The sequence below is a fragment of the Microtus ochrogaster genome, chromosome 22 (genome assembly GCF_000317375.1).
Source record: "Microtus ochrogaster isolate Prairie Vole_2 chromosome 22, MicOch1.0, whole genome shotgun sequence".
NCBI lineage: Eukaryota > Metazoa > Chordata > Mammalia > Rodentia > Cricetidae > Microtus > Microtus ochrogaster.
Window position 1 is genome coordinate 5,162,464 of NC_022023.1, and position 15,718 is coordinate 5,178,181.

The 15,718-nt window shown below is 37.3% G+C and overlaps 1 protein-coding gene across 1 annotated transcript in view; it reads right to left on the minus strand.

Annotated features, from left to right (window-relative positions):
- Tenm4 (teneurin transmembrane protein 4) overlaps positions 1-15,718 on the minus strand; it is a 2,359,892-nt gene that overhangs the window by 2,123,478 nt on the left and 220,696 nt on the right. The window contains exon 2 of the mRNA XM_026784248.1: positions 13,044-13,086. The gene's annotated coding sequence lies outside the window, so the exon portion shown is untranslated. The remainder of the gene's footprint in view (positions 1-13,043; positions 13,087-15,718) is intronic.

The following is a 15,718-nucleotide window of genomic DNA, read 5'->3' on the forward strand; positions in this document are numbered from 1 at the left end:
TGATCTCATTTTTCCTTGATAATTTGCTACTACTTTCCTTTGACTGACAATATAGTATAGAATGGAGAAATATTTGCAGAATTCAAATACCTATAAAGATAATTTGTACCTTGACAATTCATAACTATAAACCAGTGACTCTTCATATGAAAATAGGTATAATAATATTGATATCAGCCAACTACCAAATGGGTCAGCGCCTGCAACATTTCTCAGTGAGACCAGCTATATAAGTGAAGTTATGACTGCTGCTAATGTGGATACCAGGAGCACTCGTATTATTATGAGTACATATCTAAAATGACTTCCAATTGTCTTTGCCATTTTAGAAACTGTAAAAAAGGCCCCCCCACTGAACTTCCTTGAAAACCAGTTTCAGACAGCAATGTTATCCTAAGAGACAGAAAACAATGGCATAAAGGTGCTGAAGCAACAGAATTATCGCTAGAAATTCATATATATATTGCACTATGAAATTCCCCCTCCTCCTAGAAATCATAGGCAGCAGAATGGAAGAGAAGAAATGCACAGTACCCAGTGAAGTATCATTTTCTACCTTCATCCCCTCCTCTTTCTCTCCATGATATGTCATGAAGGCTTTAAGAGATATCAAGTATGAAAGCGTAATTATCCAAGGAACATAGATCTTCCCTTGCAAGACAGAAGCAGATTTCAGAAGCTCATTGACAAAACCATTGTGAGATTATAAGCGGTGCTTACCTACTAAGAAAGCAAAGAGAGAGCTTTATAAAGAGGAATGTGGAACAAAAGAGCAAGATGCACTTTCAGGTTTGAATAGTGACTTATGAGCCGGGTGGTGGTGGCGCACGCCTTTAATCCCAGCACTCAGGAGGCAGAGACAGGTGGATCTCTGTGAGTTCGAGACCAGCCTGGTCTACAAGAGCTAGTTCCAGGAGAGGCTCCAAAACCACAGAGAAACCCTGTCTCGAAAAACCAAAAAAAAAAAAAAAAAAAAAAAGAATAGTGACTTATGGATTTGGCTCAAGGGAATCCTACCTACTCCCGAATCCTTCAGAGCATGTGCATATGCTCTATGTGCATGCATATATGTGTGTGTACAAAGGCTTGCATTATTGCATTATAAGTTAGATGTGAATTCTCCTAAGATTTTGTTTCTCCTGCCCTCTGTGTTATGTGATAACAATCATAAAGATCTATGTAATTTTGGTAGTTAGAAACTTACTGCAAAAATAAAAAGTCCATGAGTGAAGTATTTTTAAAGGAATCAGTATTTTCAAGTTTAAGTGCTACAGATATCGAGGTCAATGCTCTTGATTTAGGTCCTACATTGTTGTTTTTATCTTCTCTCTTTTGATTTCCTCTAATGTATTCATTCATGTGTGCATTGTGAGAGAGAGGACAAAGCCTAAGACATCTATGAAGTTATGCCAGGGAGAAGAAACAAAACACACTAGACATTGAACAAATCGTTGCGCCTTCAGGGCAAGAGGGTACAACAAAAATCCATGTACAAAACACAATAAATAGAATAGGTCAATGCTATATCTTGGTTTGTGGATATTCCTGAAGTTCTATTACGATTTTTCAAAATGTGTTTTTTCTTTTTGTTTTTGTTTTTGAAAGGACATGGTCAGTATATACCAGAGTGTTGAGTATATGGGTTATTATTTCCCTAGGAATATATGCTAAACTTCCAAACTATTATAAAATTTAATTTCTATGTTGCTTATGCTTAAAGATTCCTCTGTTCAGTAACTAGTATGCTTATCTTTTACCCTGGGTTTTTAAATGCTCTTTAATATTCCTTTCTTATAGTTCCCAGTCATAGTGAATTCTATATTCTCATACAATATTACTGATGATTTGCTTATGTTATTAATTTGCTACTTTAAGATATTATCTGATGTGGTCAAATCAGGCCTGTCTTGTTGTGATTCTGAAGATGATTTTGTAACCCTGATCCTGTTGCTTCTGCTTTTAAAATCTGATATTACAGATATGTGCCCTGTCAACTTTGGATTCCATTATAACAATCTTTTCACTCTGTCCTACAATATGTACTAGTGAATATGACATTTGATTGTATTATCTTCTCAGAAAAAGAGATTAGCCTTACATACCAGTAGATCCCCTTTTCAGTACATGGGACACACAAAATGCCTAATTAATACCTTTCCAAAGTAGAGATGATGAACATGAGAATGAGTAGGGCCCTCAGCTTTACACCATGCTTCATGAAAATTCAGTCACATCAAGAGAGCATTACTCTATATAGCACATATAGTATACATTATGGTACCAAGGTCAGATAAACTGAAGGTTTGATGCTAGTTTGTTTGTCTACTTCATTCCTTAAAAACTCAGTTTCCTCATCTAGAAAATAAAGATTATGGCCTTTTCTTACTTATTGCTGCCGAAATAGTAAAAGTTAGCATACATGAAATGCTTTTAGATGGGCTCTTGTCATAAGGAAAGCATTCTGTAAGTGGTAGTTTCATTGATTGTACTTCCAATCAGTGGAGATGCTGTTCTTTTCTCTATCATAGTCAAAATGATTAGAGATCATTTATTGTCTCTTCCTCAGTTAAAATTACATTATAATGAAGTAAAATTCATTGAATTGATACAGTCCCCTCTTAAGCAATCTAAGTACTTGCTAGAGCTACATTCATTTTAATAAATTCTGTGAAGCATCTTCATAATTAATATTTATTAAGCACCCAGCATGGAATAGACAGTATTCAAAAGAGGAGAGAACTTGAGTCTGAGGAGACCTGCCTAATAAGATTCTTCATCTACACTGTAATTTTAATCAAGAATTCCATCTTCTGTCTAGTGAGGATTTTAGCAATGACAGAACTTCTGTAAATGGCAATAGACTCTACCATGTACCCCAAATTATTTGAAATGAGGCTAAATGTAGGGGGAAAAGTAAAACTTAGGTTATAGAGACATCTTCCTGAGTTTAAAACCAAGATACAGTGTTGGTTTTGAGCCCTGGGTGTGATGGCTCACATTTATAATCTCTGTGCTTAAGAAACAAGGCAAGGAGGATGAGAAGTTTGATGTCAGAAAAACCAACACATTCTGACCTTCTCTTAACAAAAAGCAAATGAAACATAAGGTTTCTTATATAACTTTGGGAAAACTATTCAAGCAGTGGGTCCTCAGTTATTTTCCCTTTCAAATTGGAATTACAGCATCTATGTAGCCAGGATATTAACTCACAGAGATGATTATTGGTATTCATGTTGTCATTTAAAGTGATTTTGAAGTTATATTACATTTCTAAGTTTATACTAGTGTACCTAAATTATTTGAATATTTTCAGGGAAATTAATGTTTGGTGGAACCAGAAAATTTTGTATTTCTTATAGGAAGAGTTGGTGGGCACACAGAAAAGTAACTTCCAAGTGTTTTGAATTTGTGTCATAAAGCCTAGCTACAGGGCAAGGCAGATGTGTTCCTATCCAAAATAAATGACCCATAATCATCCTTGCAGTATCTGGCTTTGTAAGGTGATTCACCTTTTTGTTTGAGGGGGGAATGAGAACATACAGAGATGAACACACATCAAACATTCATCTCAAGGGTTTCATTTCCAAAGGAAGAGTGGGTGTGCCGTACAATTTATCAGAGAGGCAAATGCTTCTTCAAAGCCTCGGCTGGTATTTCTGGAGGTGGATTGTGTGGGGGAAGATAGCCTTGGATGGATAGGTAAAGAAAAATATTTCCTTTAAAGAAACTGGGACAGACAGTACATTTCTTGTAAAACTTAAATGTCACAGAAAAAAAAAACAAATTATTGCGAACAAAAGAAAAATACTACAGGAGAGAGTAGTGAAACATGACCCCGATTCAGTCTAAACTATCTTTAAATCTTACTGATAAAAATTGCTGATTATTGGTAAAAATCTTCTGGTGTTGCTGGCACAGGCCTTTAATCCCAGCACTTCGAAGGCAGATGCAGGTGGATCTCTTTGACTTTGAGGCCATATTGGTCTACAGAGTGAGTTCCAGGATAGCTAGGGCTATTACACAAAGAGAGCCTGTCTCAAAACACCAAAAAAAAAAAAAAAAAAATCACTGATTATGACTTAAATCTGTGAGTCACAGCTCTTTCATTCCTAAGCCTTTCTACCTTTGATATATGCACATCACATGCTTACAAACTCCAGAAACAGCTGATGCAAGAGTCTAGTTTTGTTGTTACCCACGTATAGTGTCCAAATAAGCAACAAAGCTAATAGATAAATATATGATACCTCAAGTGCAAAGTGGATCCTTTTTCATAATAATGCAACAAGGAAACCATCGTTCTTCATGGGAAGATAGTCATTTTCAAATGTGCCTTCTTGTGGATTTCCTTAAACACGAGAAACTCCAACCCGGGTTATCCTAAGTGCTTTCCATGCACCAGTTTATGACATCATCAGAATCATCACCAAGTTAGATATTTGTAGATGTGTTTAAAAGGTTTCGATGATGAATATGAGGTTTTGAATGATTTAATAAGCTAACATTCAGTTATTATTCAACACTGGATTTAAGACTCAAACAAAGGCATTCCATTTAAAGATCCCTTAGTACTTACACTCCCCATGATACATGCAGTTTGAAAAGGTATCTTACAATACCCGACATATTTTTAAACATTAAGGCAAACTTGCTCAAGTATATTAATTCATCCAATTATTATTATTGACTAAAAGTCAATCAATAAGCTAATCGAAAGAAATAGAGTGGAGGGTGTGTCCTGTGCTTAGGAGACTTACATTTCAGTAGAAAACAAACGATGAAGCAGGGGACAATCTTAGATTTCTGAGCCTTTGGCTCTGACTTCTGTTTCAGACACACTCTTCCCACATCCTGGTAGCCCCAACATAGCATACGGTTCCAGAATTCACCGTATTTGCTGTTCGATCCTCAATTGGTGGGAATGCCTATGAACCAAAAGTTTGAACTCCTTTCGTTTTACAGCTTTCCATACATATTTCTAGTGTGACTTCCTGCCAGCACCTCTAGAACACCAGGCCACAACTATGTCTTACGTAGTTTATTTCCCACCCCTCCATGCTGCTTATATTTAAGTTCCTTCTTCCCTTCAGCTACCATTTCTCTCCACTGCTAATGGAACCCGGAGTTTTTCTTAGTTTGCCTCTTGATGGCCATGCTGTGCATCCTCACTGTTCCTGTTGCTGTGCAGCCCACTGTCTTCAGCACCATGAGATTTCCCAAGATGTACCTTTCATCATAACCCGTCTGAAACCTCCATATCTATAAACAGCATCAAGGAAGAATAGGAAAAATTCATTCAACAATGAATTTCCTTGAGGAAATATGGACCCTTGACTTAGACCTATTTAACATTAGAGCTCAGTTCAAGTTTCTCAAACATTAGATATTTTTATCTGTGCCACCACTAACTCAGATATATAGGTTGGGTCATATTAATGTGGTCTTTTTACTATTTTAAACATCAGAATTATGTAAGTTAATTTTTGAAGTGATTTGATCAGTTACACTACACACTTATTCTTATTGCTAGACTTGGACAGTATGACTCATTAGATAAAGCATAAATCTTCATGAATCCACATTTTGATCATGTTTTGGATGTCACATGAGGTTGGTTATTTACCTTTCCGACACAAAATTCAAGAAAATTCAAGAGCTCAACTGAAGCTTTTGAGGACTCTTTCTTTCCCCATCCTCCTTTGCATAATCAATCATTGTATCAGACTTGCTTATATAGTAGTCCTAAGAAAGTAGATTTTGATTTTGAAGTCATATCCAGACACCTGCCTTAAAACTGGAAAGCCCTCTCAGACCGCAGCATATATTCTCCTCTAAAATTGACAGGTAAGCATTTGGCAGTGTCTGTGTTATTCAAAACCAAAATGACAAAGTCTGAAAACCGTAAATCTTTAAGTATCTTGCTTGCATGTTTTGAAATCTAATAAAATTTGTTAGCATTTGAACTTCTTGAATTGCAGTCACACTTAATGGGATAAACAGGCTCCTGTTTGGACTTGTTGTTTGTTCAACTTTCTTCAATTTACTCCTTACAGAGAGCATACAAAGATGAAGTCACATTGTTCTCCTCCATTGCTTAAAACCTTCTAAGGATTAACCATGTTCTAAATGACGCTGAAGCTCCTTCCCAAGGCTCACTGATGCCTTGTTCTGACCCCTAATATTCCCTTCACAGCTGTGTCTTGTTCTCCTACCAACTATCTCCACCAAAAATCTCTTTCACGTTTGAGTCTCATCATAATTATTTGTCTGATTTGAATATTCAAATTTTTTTTGTTTTTTTATTAAGAAAGAAAAAAAAATTTCCGCCTCCTCCCAGCCTCCCACTCCTCCCACCCTCCTCCCACCCTTCTCCTCCTCCCCCAAGCTCCTCTACCCCTCCCTCTCCAGTCCACAGAGCAGTTAGGGTTCCCTGCCCTGTGAAAAGTTCAAGGTCCGCCCCCCTCCGTCCATGTCTAGGAATGTGAACAACCAAACTGGATAGGCACCCACAAAGCCAGAACATGAAGTAGGATCAAAACCCCGTGCCATTGTCCTTGGCTTCTCATCAGCCCTCATTGTTCGCCATGTTCAGAGAGTCCGGTTTTATCCCATGCTTTCTCAGTCACAATCCAGCTGGCCTTGGTGAGCTCCCAATAGATCAGCCCCACTGTCTCCGTGGGTGGGTGCACCCTTCTTGGTCCTGACTTCCTTGCTCATCTTCTCCCTCCTTCTGTTCCTCATTGGGACTTTGGGAGCTCAGTCCAGTGTTCCAGTGTGGGTCCATTGCCAGATGAAGGTTCTTTATTTGTGGCTAAAAGCCAATTATGAGTGAGTACATCCCATGTTCATCTTTTTGGGTCTGGGTTACCTCACTCAGGATAGTATTTTCTATTTCCATCCATTTGCATGCAAAATTTGAGAAGTCATTGTTTTTTCCTGCTGAGTAGTACTCTAATGTGTATATATTCCACACTTTCTTCATCCATTCTTCCATTGAAGGACATCTAGGTTGTTTCCAGGTTCTGGCTATTACAAATAATGCTGCTATGAACATAGTTGAACAAATGCCCTTGTCATATGATCGGGCATCTCTTGGGTATACTCCCAAGAGTGGTATTGCTGTCTCCATACCTCTTCAATATAGTGCTTGAAGTTTTAGCAATAGCAATAAGACAACATAAAGGAATCAAGGGGATTCAAATTGGGAAGGAAGAGGTTAAACTTTCATTATTTGCAGATGATATGATAGTGTACATAAGCGACCCCAAAACCTCCACCAAAGAACTCCTAAAGCTGATAAACACCTTTAGTAATGTGGCAGGATACAAGATCAACTCCAAAAAATCAGTCGCCCTCCTATACACAAAGGATATGGAAGCAGAGAGGGAAATCAGAGAAGCATCACCTTTCACGATAGCCACAAATAGCATAAAATATCTTGGGGTAACTCTAACCAAGGAAGTGAAAGATCTATTTGACAAGAACTTTAAGGCATTGAAGAAAGAAATTGAAGAGGATACCAGAAAGTGGAAAGATCTCCCTTGCTCTTGGATTGGGAGGATCAACATAGTAAAAATGGCAATTCTACCAAAGGCAATTTATAGATTCAATGCAATCCCCATCAAGGTCCCATCAAAATTCTTCATAGATCTTGAATATTCAATTTTTAATAGTGCCTATTTTACAGGTCTAAAGACATATTTCCCTATAATACCATTTCAAATTATTTCTGTTCTTTAGGTTAAGAAATACCTCAAGTGTCAATAGCTTTTCTGACCAGCTCCACACTTCCCATGCTTGAACAGTTTTGCTGCTGTCCTTACTTTGGCACCCATCACTCCATGTTCTTATCACTGTCATAAATTCCCTGGCTTTATTTTTCCCTTCTGCTTTGTGCCTGTATACTTCAATAAATGTCGGCATGCTTTTATATTCTTTTACTATTATAATTATATTTCCAAAACTTAACTCTGTCTATTGCAAAAAGCAGGTATTAAATGTACAGTTGCTGAATAGAAAGAATGAATTATTGCTTAGACCTGAAGTTCAGGCAAAAGGTTAAGAGAAACATGAAATCTAAGACCAACGAATCTCAAAGGGTTACTCAAATGTACACAAGGAAGACTTAAGGCATAGACAATTCTGTGTATTTCAAAGACAGTGAGAGAGAGAGAGAGAGAGAGAGAGAGAGAGAGAGAGAGAGAGAGAGAGAGAGAGAGAGAGGAGGCAAGATATTTAAATTTGTGGTGAGAATGAGAAAGTAACTCCTGGTGAAACAGAACTTAGTTAAGTACATCCCTATCATTTTAGAAACTTCCTGGTTCCCCAAATAACTGAACAAGCTTTTGTTGATATTCATAAAGATGAAGGCAGAATTACTTGAAAAAAATAGGCATATATGAATTGGAAGTCTGAACTTAAATGGGTATTTATCCTCTTTTATGTTGGTTTCATCTACAAAATGAGAATTTAGATTTTCTTCTAAGAACTCTAATGAGTTGCTTTTGTTTAAAGAATCAAGGAGACTGACTTCCTTAACCATTAACAAAACTCAATTGACCTTACTGTTGTTTTTTATAACAAATGTTCATTCATAAATCAGTTAAAAATGACTGTGTTTATAAATTCTGCAATGTTATCTGTTTATCCAACATAGATATGTTTCTGCATCTAAATAATTATGCAATTCACTCTCATCCCATAAACTTGGCCCATGATCTAGGCTAGGTCCATAACCACCAGCACAGAACTTTGGCTAGAATAATTAGAAGAGAGATGCTCCCTTTTCACTGGAAGAAAATGGCAGATAATCTGTAAGTTTTAAAGAACAGGCTATTAAAAATCAGAAAAATAGCAACAATGTATGTTTAAATCATAAATTAAAAAGATTATTTGAAAAGAAAAGATTACTGTGTAGTCAGATTGACTGGGACTCTATATCCCGTTCATTTGGAAAATTGATCTTGCATAATTCATTTTTACTGATGATTATATTTATTCTTCATTAGTATTCCATGACCCTCTCAGCTTAAATGTCTGTCCAGTTTCTCTGAAATACCCACTTTCTCTGGGATCAGAGAGTCTGTGTTCTCTGATCTTTGCCCCTGCCATTTCCTCACTCTGACTTCCTCGTCTCTCATAAACATGGGGTACTATCAGGACACTGGTCTCACTAAATAACCCAGGATAGTTGGTTGTCCCCATCTGAAGGCTAACTATTTGATCACATTTGCAGAAGTTGCAATACATTCACAGTTGCCAAGTTTAGGATGTGGATCTCCTGCTGAGAGGCATTATCTGCTCTACTGTATAAGCCACCTGTTACAGAATAAATTCTGATGACTGTGAAGGCTATGCTTCCCTTCTGGCAGAGACTGTTTCCAATGTGTACACTTATCCAACATGGTCCCCAGCAGCGGACTCTTATCTGCTGTCTGTGATATGTAGACACTGCTTCATAGCTCATTCTACAATGCCATAAAAATACAGGAAAATATGATGTGAATATATCTACTGTGAGTCTTGTCTCACAAATTGTTTGTATGGTCTTGCCTGAAGCCTTCCTCTCAGCTGTGAGCTGTGGAGAAGTGAATGGTTTCCCGGAAAAGTGCATCTGTGTGCTTCCTTCAGGCATTCCGGGGAGAGTCCTGTCCATATGATTTACATTGTATACTAATCTTGGCACACAGTTAGTTTCCTGTTGGCAAAATGATAGTATAATATACATCATTCTTATCTTAAATGTTTGCGAAAGTCAGTCCATCAACCAGCTTTATCGAGAGCCTAAAAACGTGGTTCTCATAAGTCAATGTACTGTAAGTGAAGGAGATAATCGCTCAAATGCCACTAATAATAATAAAACCACTATGCTTCTTTAGGGGACATTTTCAAAAATACACAGATTTTGAAAGTATATACTCACACATGCACACACACACACACACACACACACACACACACACACACACAGGAACCCATGTAACTTCTTGTGAAAATTAACACAAGTGACCCAGAACCTTAGAAATGACCTTGGCTTGGTGACTCTGTATCTTCTTCCCTGTCTGTATGTGAGTGCTTGTATCTATTCTATCCGTCTTTCACAATAAAACACATTAAAAAAACAGATGCATAGATTATGTTCAGTGAACCAAAATTTTTGGTTTTTATAACACACAGCAAAGTAGTATGAACACAGTGTAACTAGCTGATACCTATAAAAGACCTGGAGTTCAAAGTAAGATGCCTCAGTGTCTCATAACAGATGTCAAAATATCCAAGTGTATTTTTGAGTGTTTTTCTTTACTTAATGGCCCCTTTGCACAGCATGCCACCTAGCTAGCATGTGCCCACACTTATTTACTCAATTAAGTAATCACAGTACATCAGGTCTGACTGCGGTGCAGGTGAGCCAGGCCCGTGGGCATGAGAGCAGGCGAGCTGGGCTTGCCCCATCCCTAGCATGCCATGGGGTGGCAATAGTAAGGAAAGTATGAGTTCCCCCGCCTCTTCTTGTCGCCTATGACAAATGGGAGAGTCAGCCTCAGAGGCATGAGAATGGAGAAACTGGTCCTGCCCTCCTTACCAAGTGCAGAAATCCAGAGAGCCGGCTCTGTACCTAGACTTGGCAAACAGTAGAACTGGCCCTGTTGATCTGACTGCTGGTGAGTCAGAATAGAGGGAGGGGGGTGGGAGGAGAAGAGAGAGGGGAAACGCGTTGCCATGTAAAATAAATAAAAAGGAAAAGAAGTTAAGATGTATGGACTAAGGTTAAACTGTGTGACTCACTGGGTCACAATAGATCTTTTACTTTTGAATTGTTTTTTCTTGTAGTTTTGTTTCTTTTTTTTGTTTTTGGCTTTTTTTCTGTTTTGTTTTCCTTTTAAATTCTGTTTTCCAGGGAGGTTGCAAGGGCTCAGAGAAGAAGTGAGAGGATCAGAAGATGAGTGGAGCCATGGAGTCAATAAAAGGATTTTAAAAATTGTTCGTATATGCTACTCTTTGTACTCAGACAGCATTTCAAATGTCACACAACAAGGGCTCTTAATGACACCATGATGCTTATAGACATCTGGGGACAGACCTTCTTTAAGCATATAGCAAGAATTCACTTCTTTGGTACTTTGAGAAGATGTAAATGTGACATAGAGTTTCAAGGTCGTATGTCTATTGGAACTAGAAGTTTCAATTTGAAATTATGGACTCAGTGGCTTTGTTCCTTGAAACAAAGAAGGCCCCTGTACATGCGATGAGCTCATAGGAATGAGATCGTGACCTTGGTGATCGTGTTTTAAATGTTTGGCAAATGATTACATACACAAAGAAGGGAATATGTTCCACCATCCATTGACATGGGGCACTGAAGCCAAACATGTCAACTTTTTTTCTCATGTCCCTACATTAATACCATATAGATTCCCTGGTATTATCTTAAATTAAATATAGAAATAATCATAAACAAAAGCTGTTGTGAGTAGAGGAATAAGAATTCAGTTCCAAAGCTGTTATTCAGAAACCACCAAACATTAGATACCATTGTTTCTTCCTCCTTTCTAGTATAGCTAATTAATGATTGGCTCATACAAGATTACTGGGGCCTTTTTGTGTCTACTTTGAGAATTCCATTAGTGTTGTCCTTGTTCAGCTCTTGTTTGGGCAGTAATATGGGCGAGCTGTTATAGATTTAGCTTCAGACATTACTGGAGATACAGTCTCACAGAAAACTTCCTGGTTCTTTGACTCTTACACTTTCCTTACCCTCTTCGGGAACACTCCTAGATACTTTGTTTTGGAGTGTTTAGTAGATGTATTCATTGGTCCTGACCTTAAGACTAATTTTAAGGAGTCCTTTCTGTTCTTCTGCAATATCCTTCACAGTGGCTCTCTATAATATGACTGCTCATTGGAAGTGTTCAATTAAGGAAAAGAACAGATATACCATACCAAGTATATTTAGTAAAGACCCTGGAACATGTCTTGCAGATTTGTAAAGAAAACCATCATAAAATAGATGAATGCTTGGTGAACTGCTACTCCTATATTTTAATAATCATTAGTTTCATTCTATCATAGCCACTTTCCTTAATTCCAGTCTTTCAAGGTTTACACAGACTATTTACACAACTCACAAACCATTTCTTTCAGCCTGTTCTCAACTGAAGTTTATACTCTTTAGTTTGGAACGGCTCAGCATCATATGTACCTGGGATGCTATCAAACGGTCTTCTCTCACACGAGGAGTAATTTGAAAAAAAAGAACTAACACCATAGAATGGTAACAACTGGAGAAAGTGCAATGCAACCAGCTCTCCTGAGTTAGCCCTCTACTATTTCTAAGTAGTTCTCTATCACTACATGAAATATCCTTAAATACATATTTTAAGATGTTTTTATGAAGAAAACAAATGGAGGTATTCATAGCCATAACTTTTTCTGAATACCTATTTTTTAAAAAATACATAATCACCCTTTCAATGACACTTTACCTACAGCATGCTGAAGCTATCTTGCATTTATGAAACACTTCACTACACAAAGCAGAGGCCCCAACACTAAAAATGCCTCTCAAACAAACTGTCCCGTGCAATTTACTAAGTGAAGAGTGAGATCTTTGTGTTGCCCTGGTTTGTAAGCTGTTATACAGGTCCACAGGACCTCCCATGCAAGATATAAAACATTTCTTAGGAAATAAACTAGATTCCTCTTAAATTTTGATGAAAAATATGGCTTTGTAATACTAGTTATTTCAGCTTTTATGACTCAAGCATAACAAATAATATATGCTTCCCTTAGCTTATGACACGAAATTCACCAAATCCTGTATGTACTTCAAATTAACTGTTAGACAAAATGACCAAAGTGTGGCAAAGATTTTGTTACCATTTTCTAGAGAGGAAGATTTAATTTTTGAAAATATTCTTTAGAAAACCCATAGTTGTGGAAAACAGCAAAATATTTCTTAGGTACTTCATTTGACAAGCATGCTAGAATGACTGTAGAATATAGACTCAAAAAAATGAGCCAAATTGAGAAATGCAGTCACTTACCCGTCAGTGTTTCTCTTAGTGTTCGTTTTCAAACAAAATTGACCTTAAAAGGATAAAAAGAAATAATTAATATTTAAAAACAAAAATAACATGTACATCTCATATTAGAGCTTTCTTCATTCATTTAACTCATAGATATCTATCCTATTTCCCTTTAATTCTCGCCGCAGAATGGCAGCAGCTGAATTCTGGCCCATGATAGCCTGCTGAGTGTTAATTTAGCTCCATATCGCTCGGGAACATTGATGGCTGGATGTTAGAGAGAACACATGCCTTGTGTGAGGAGGGAGTAAATGACTGAGGCGGAGGGTGGAATGAGAAGGTTTATTTCAGATAACGGTTCTCTATTTTAAGATAAACTATACATGGTGTCTGGAAAACAAAATTGAAATCTATGTGGTCAGAAGTGATACATCAACCTTCTGGCACATTCTTAGCTCTTGGCTCAATTCCAGGAGCCAGATGTTGGGACTCCCATTAGCCATGAAACTGTCAGAGGTTAAGGCAGCTTCAGGAGATCTTGACAGTTCATCATTTAGAGAAAAAATGTGTCTCCCCAACATTAATATGCTCCAAGAGTCAGAGAAAGTGATTTATGGAGACTGAACTCATCACAGACTCACGAGTGATATGGCTGGACTCACACTTTGCCATCATTGAGACGATGGGGAGGTAGAAAACTCATTGTTTTGCACCACAAATGTTGAGTGGTTGTGTTTCAGGTACACCTTTTTTATTATTTTGTCTAATTATGATGGCCATAAACTAAGTCTCTTGATTGAGATTAAATTTTATAAATGGGTAAAGAACAATAGAAATTACTGTTACAGATCATGATATTCCATATCTTGTAAGGCCCAAGTTTTAGGCATATTTTTTCACTGTTTTCTTCTTTTATTATTTAGTTTATCTTTTGAGATTATTATATAACTAAATAATCTCCATATTCCCTTTTCTTTCTCCAGACTCTCACTCTCACATATAACACTCCATGGTCTCTTTCAAATTCATGACCTCTGTTTCATTCATTTTTGTTACCTATATTTATGTACATGTATATTCATCCATCCCTAAATATGTAAAGCTCCTGTGCAATCTGAATAATGTTAGTTATATGTTCATTTATAGGGTTAACCATTTTGTATCAGTAACCACTTGGATATTCCTGGAAGGAGACTATTCCTCTTTCAGCCCTCCTCAGTTGCCTACCAATCTTTAGTAGGCTTGAGCCCTACTGGACTTTCATTCCTACACTACTCTATTCACTTAGCATGTCTATTGCTATTTTTCTTGTTCAGCTCAAGCTCACCCAGCCATATTGTGGAGACATTATTGGTACGGCTTCTTCTAGCCATAGGCCATGCAATCTTATAGCAAACTCTCTGTTCTTCTGGCTTTCACAATTCCCATCACTACCCCTACCCCAGTTATCCCTGACTCTAGAGCATGGGAACTGTGTTGTAGATGGATCTTTTTGGACTAGGCTCAAAAACTCTGGGTTTTCTGTAATGGTCTCTTTACCAACACCACTTAACTAAACCAGCGTAATTCATAACTGCAGTCTAACATATTTGTCTTTAGGCCCATAGGTAAGTGCAGTCCTCATCTTTCATCAAAGAAACTTCTCTTTGCAACAGATGGAAATGATTTCTAAAAGGAGGAATGAAGATATTGAAAGATGAGGGTAGAAACTAAAAATGAGTGAATTCAATTTAGTTGAGTGTTTAAGGTAGACCAATTAATATGCAATAATTTAAATAATACTAACAGACTATTAGAAGAGATAAGGAAGGTGATTTTCATTGACTATTATAATGAAGTGTATCAAGAGAGATTTATAGAGCAATGACAATGCCATTACTTTAGAAGTAAAATATTTATGATTTTCTCAATAACACAGGAAAAAGTGAATTGTCTATACTTGAATTATAACTCTTCAATACCCATTGAATTGCCTATACTTGAATTATAACTCTTCAGTGCCAAGAAGATATTCAGGACTAAAGCATACATCAAATTACTTACAAATCACATTTTACTATAAAATAATCCATGAGACTACAAATAAATCCATGAGATTATAAAATAATCCATAGTACCCCTTTTTTCAGTTATGGAATGTCCTTAAACTTAAGAGTGAAATGATGGAAGGCTTCATATCGGGTTACAATCTTATGTTAATAATTGAGAATAATTTGTAGAGCTTGCTTTCTTTTTCTGTGATTAATACCATGCGATAAACTTTACTCGGGAGAAATGGGTTGATTTCGAATTTTTCCCTCCAGGCCATCATGAAGGGGAATCATGGAAGGAGCTTGAGTAGGAACATGGAGGTGGTAACCGAAACAGAGGTAGTGGAAGCATACTACTTCAGGAAGGCTGCTTACTGGCTTGCTCACCGCGAGTTGCTTAGTCTGTCATCTTTTACTTTTCATTGTTCACCTTTCTTTCTTACTTAATCCAGGACCATCTGCTTAGGGGTGCCACCGTTCACAGGGGTTGGCTCTTGCACATCAGTCATTAACCAAGAAAATGCCCACGTGTTTGACTACAGGCTGTTTTGAGGGAGGCACTTGCTCAATTGAGGTTTACTCTTCCCAGATGGCAATAGCTTGTGGTAAGAAGAAGAAAAAGAAGAAGAAGAAGAAGAAGAAGAAGAAGAAGAAGAAGAAGAA